The sequence below is a fragment of the Coregonus lavaretus genome (genome assembly GCF_964263955.1).
Source record: "Coregonus lavaretus genome assembly, contig: HAP1_SCAFFOLD_1634, whole genome shotgun sequence".
Lineage (NCBI taxonomy): Eukaryota > Metazoa > Chordata > Actinopteri > Salmoniformes > Salmonidae > Coregonus > Coregonus lavaretus.
In genome coordinates, this window is record NW_028163573.1 from 35,389 (window position 1) to 41,286 (window position 5,898).

The window sequence follows — 5,898 nt, forward strand, 5'->3', positions numbered from 1 at the left end:
AACAGTGGAGTGAGTCAGAGCGAAAGAGCTGTGAAGAGAGAGAAAGAGTGAAAACAGTGGAGTAAGAGAGAGAGAGACAGAGAGAGAGAAAGAGAGAGAGAACTGTCCACAAGGTTAATAGGAACAAAGATTTGTGTTCCTAGGTTAGGGCCCTTAATATGGAATACATTAAATAGAGTGGTTAGAATATATAAAGGGTAACAGTTTCTATGAAGTACATCCAGTCGTCTGAAAAAGTTTGGGCACCCCTCTGAGGCTGCATAATAATTTACTCTGTCGTCACAGAAAATGATCACAGTGGCATGCCATTCATTTTCTAATAAAAGCTGAGTAATGGGCTATTGTCCAGACAAAGATTTTTAGTGTAGCGATATGAAGTTGTATGAAATTAAATCAGATGTGAAAAATAGGCTATGCCTCAGCCCAATAGGGAATGTCCTCTTGGTGTAACGGTCAAGCTGTTGCTTTCTCCCGCGGTAGACCTGGTTCATATCCCGTCGGTTACATTAAGCAGTCTATTCTCTGAAAATAGTCCAGACAGCATGTACCCAACAGTGAGGTCAGTGGGATTGGAGAGAGTCCCCTCTCCCTCTCTCTGTCTCCTCCCGAGTATCATTTCTTACTCGGCAGGATCCGTCCACGTTTTCGGAGGGCTCCTGGCAAGCGGGGAGTCGCCGACCCGCGTTCAATGTGCCGGTCCGCTTAGCGAGTGCGTCCTGCACGCCCCCATGTCTTCTTTTTTTTCATTTTCATATTTTTGAAAAAATATTTTTCATTTTTTTTTTTCTGCTTCAAAGTAGATTAAGTCAGCTTCTCCAACATTACGGTTTTTTCTCTGCTTCAAAGTAGATTAAGTGAAGCTTCACCTCCATTCAGGCAGTTATCACACCCCCCCACCCGGATTCGACCCCACTGGTCATTTAAAGACGTGTTTGGCTACGGGCACGTGGTAAGTTATGCGTTCACCTGGTAGTCGTCTTTTTTTTCATTTTCATATTTATGAAAAAAAATATTTTTTATTTTTTTGGTAGTCATTTAGCAGACACTCTTATCCAGAGCGACTTACAGTTAGTGATGCATATTTTCTTCATATTTTTTATTTATTTTTATATATATATTTTTTTCTAGCTTTATAAAAAAACAAACGGATAAAAATCTGGTTTTCCTATTTGAAAAAAGTTGAAAGGCAACGTGGATCTACTGTGGTGTAGTTCTTCCCAGCATTGCAACCAAATCAGATTTGTATTACAAGTGAATAGGTGTGTCTGTGTGAGTGTGTGTGTGAGTGAACCTGTCCTACATCACCTGGTATACTCGGCAGCTGGGTAAACACCTCCCGAGTATAATTTCTTACTCGGCAGGATCCGTCCACGTTTTCGGAGGGCTCCTGGCAAGCGGGGAGTCGCCGACCCGCGTTCAATGTGCCGGTCCGCTTAGCGAGTGCGTCCCGCACGCCCCCATGTCTTCTTTTTTTTCATTTTCATATTTTTGAAAAAATAATTTTTCATATTTTTTTTTCTGCTTCAAAGTAGATTAAGTCAGCTTCTCCAACATTACGGTTTTTTCTCTGCTTCAAAGTAGATTAAGTGAAGCTTCACCTCCATTCAGAGCCTGCTGATCTTCACATATGTTGCTCTTTATATGCCCCCCAACCATAATCTGGAAATATATTAATTTCAGACTTCTGGACATAAAACTTACATATTGTGTAAACCACACACAGACATGTGAAATCCCTTAGCTAGATGAGCCTCAAACATCAGAGCAATGGCCTAGGCGACAACACCTTGGGTGGGCAATTGTCTTCCAAATGAATGTTCATATATAACACGCCATTCTCCAAATCAATATTTCTATATAACATGCCATTCTCCTTGCATTATGCTGTTGGGTCAGGGAGGAGGGAGGTTGCAATGCTGGGAAAAACACCTCCACAGCAGATCAACACAGCATTGCAACATTTTTCGAATGAAAGTAACAGCGCCCTTGGGCACCCCTGTAGTTTATTTTTAGTCATTTAGCAGACACTCTTATCCAGAGTGACTTAATATATTTTTTGTGTAATTATTTTTTTCATACCTGCCCCCCAGTGGGAATCAAACCCTAAACCCTGGCATTGCAAATACCATGCTCTACAAACTGAGCCTCCTCATCCCTGCCACAATTCAGACTACTGGACATAATTATAATTCCTATCTAAACCTAAGGGCTTGTGAAACCCCCACACAGAGGTGTGAAATTCCTCAACTTGAGGAGCTTCAAACATCAGAACAATGGCCTGACAACACCTGAGACATTTTTTAGGAAGATGGCATCATCTGGTTCTATTGCCAACATGATTAGCTAAGTTATAAAAAAGTATATTACAGAGTTAGGCTTTCACAATAACATTCCTGGAAACAGATTGTAATTTTGATGCGCATAGGAATCATGAGTGCATTCAGGTGCGTATGCCACGGCTAAGTTTATTCACAGTAGACAAACAGGCTCATTCTGTTCAGAATAACCCAGGGTATGACGTCATGTCATCTTGTAACTATACATCAAATATGGTGATCATAAATGTTGACACTGTATTTGACATGAGTTTTATAATAAGAAAATTTGAAGTGCACATTTGGACTCATGGGTGTTTTGCTTGCTTGTATGACATCAAAGCAGTATTTATTATAGTCCTCAACGTCTCATCTTTCAAAATACATTTAGTCCTCTGAAGCGTAGAGCCTGTGGTCTGAAGTCATGTATAGCATGTTACTGTACAGCCACTGCGTACCAATTTAGGCGTTTATCAGTGCCATTTTCAACCTGTATACTTTAAAGGGCTACATACAAATTGTGCAACAATATTGCATTTTTAAAAGCCTGTTATATTAAATGAAGTGCCCTTTAATTTAGACCACATGTAAAATTCAATAAATCAGATTGTCGAGTGAGGCAGAGAGAGAGTTGTGAGGATAGAGAAAGAGAGAGTGAAAACAGTGGAGTGAGACAGAACGAGAGAGAAAGTGAATTGTGAGAAGATCTCCACCCTATTCCCTATGTAGTGCACTACTTTAGATCTGATCAGAAGTAGCCTAGTGCACTACGTAGGGAACAGGGTGTCATTTGGGCCAGAGTCAGTAACTCCCCTGGGTATGAATTGTCTCTCTATCTTATCTGTCTATGCTTGGTTGACCTAGCAACTGGGTCTGTTTTAATGTCCAGACAGCATGTACCCAACAGTGAGGTCAGTGGGATTGGAGAGAGTCCCCTCTCCCTCTCTCTGTCTCCTCCCGAGTATCATTTCTTACTCGGCAGGATCCGTCCACGTTTTCGGAGGGCTCCTGGCAAGCGGGGAGTCGCCGACCCGCGTTCAATGTGCCGGTCCGCTTAGCGAGTGCGTCCCGCACGCCCCCATGTCTTCTTTTTTTTCATTTTCATATTTTAGAAAAAATACTTTTTCATATTTTTTTTTCTGCTTCAAAGTAGATTAAGTCAGCTTCTCCAACATTCCGTTTTTTTCTCTGCTTCAAAGTAGATTAAGTGAAGCTTCACCTCCATTCAGAGCCTGCTGATCTTCACATATGTTGCTCTTTATATGCCCCCCAACCATAATCTGGAAATATATTAATTTCAGACTTCTGGACATAAAACTTACATATTGTGTAAACCACACACAGACATGTGAAATGCCTTAGCTAGATGAGCCTCAAACATCAGAGCAATGGCCTAGGCGACAACACCTTGGGTGGGCAATTGTCTTCCAAATGAATGTTCATATATAACACGCCATTCTCCAAATCAATATTTCTATATAACATGCCATTCTCCTTGCATTATGCTGTTGGGTCAGGGAGGAGGGAGGTTGCAATGCTGGGAAAAACACCTCCACAGCAGATCAACACAGCATTGCAACATTTTTAGAATGAAAGTAACAGCGCCCTTGGGCACCCCTGTAGTTTATTTTTAGTCATTTAGCAGACACTCTTATCCAGAGTGACTTAATATATTTTTTGTGTAATTATTTTTTTCATACCTGCCCCCCAGTGGGAATCAAACCCTAAACCCTGGCATTGCAAATACCATGCTCTACAAACTGAGCCTCCTCATCCCTGCCACAATTCAGACTACTGGACATAATTAGAATTCCTATCTAAACCTAACGGCTTGTGAAACCCCCACACAGAGGTGTGAAATTCCTCAACTTGAGGAGCTTCAAACATCAGAACAATGGCCTGACAACACCTGAGACATTTTTTAGGAAGATGGCATCATCTGGTTCTATTGCCAACATGATTAGCTAAGTTATAAAAAAGTATATTACAGAGTTAGGCTTTCACAATAACATTCCTGGAAACAGATTGTAATTTTGATGCGCATAGGAATCATCAGTGCATTCAGGTGCGTATGCCACGGCTAAGTTTATTCACAGTAGACAAACAGGCTCATTCTGTTCAGAATAACCCAGGGTATGACGTCATGTCATCTTGTAACTATACATCAAATATAGTGATCATAAATGTTGACACTGTATTTGACATGAGTTTTATTATAATAAAATTTGAAGTGCACATTTGGACTCATGGGTGTTTTGCTTGCTTGTATGACATCAAAGCAGTATTTATTATAGTCCTCAACGTCTCATCTTTCAAAATACATTTAGTCCTCTGAAGCGTAGAGCCTGTGGTCTGAAGTCATGTATAGCATGTTACTGTACAGCCACTGCGTACCAATTTAGGCGTTTATCAGTGCCATTTTCAACCTGTATACTTTAAAGGGCTACATACAAATTGTGCAACAATATTGCATTTTTAAAAGCCTGTTATATTAAATGAAGTGCCCTTTAATATAGACCACATGTAAATTTCAATAAATCAGATTTTTTTATATGAATAAAGACTTGCAAAAGTGCTAAAATTCTGCATTTTGGCATGTCCCTCTGTGCACCCTCTGTGACTTCTAGGACTATTTCAACCCACTTAACCCCAGAATTCCCCCAAGTTTTCAGGATCATTGTAAAGCCCTAGTTATTCTGTTGCTTTGACAAAGTCATTTCGGGAGATTGTGATTTATTTAATGTGATTAGTGATTCATTTTAAAGGGGCAATCAGCAGATGCAACATCCATTTATTCTTGAAGAATATAACCTATAAATGAAGAGTGAAAACAGTGGAGTGAGGCAGAGCGAGAAAGAAAGAGTGAAAACAGTGGAGTGCGACAGAGTGAGAGAGAGAGAGAATTGTGAGGAGAGAGAGAGAGAGTGAAAACAGTGGAGTGAGAGAGAGCGAAAGAGAGAGAGAGAGAGAGAGAGAGAAAGAAAGAGAGAGAGGGAGTTGTCAGGAGAGAGAAAGAGTGAAAACAGTGGAGTGAGACAGCGAGAGAGAGAGTTGTGAGGAGAGAGAGAGAGTGAAACAGTGGAGTGAGAGAGAGAGAGAGAGTTGTGAGGAGAGAGAAATAGTGAAAACAGTCGAGTGAGGCAGAGAGAGAGCTGTGAAGAGAGAGAAAGAGTGAAAACAGTGGAGTAAGAGAGAGAGAGAGCGAGAGAGAGAGAGAGAAAGAGAGAGAGAACTGTCCACAATGTTAATAGGAACAAAGATTTGTGTTCCTAGGTTAGGGCCCTTAATATGGAATACATTAAATAGAGTGGTTAGAATATATAAAGGGTAACAGTTTCTATGAAGTACATCCAGTCGTCTGAAAAAGTTTGGGCACCCCTCTGAGGCTGCATAATAATTTACTCTGTCGTCACAGAAAATGATCACAGTGGCATGCCATTCATTTTCTAATAAAAGCTGAGTAATGGGCTATTGTCCAGACAAAGATTTTTAGTGTAGCAATATTAAGTTGTATGAAATTAAATCAGATGTGAAAAATAGGCTATGCCTCAGCCCAATAGGGAATGTCCTCTTGGTGTAACGG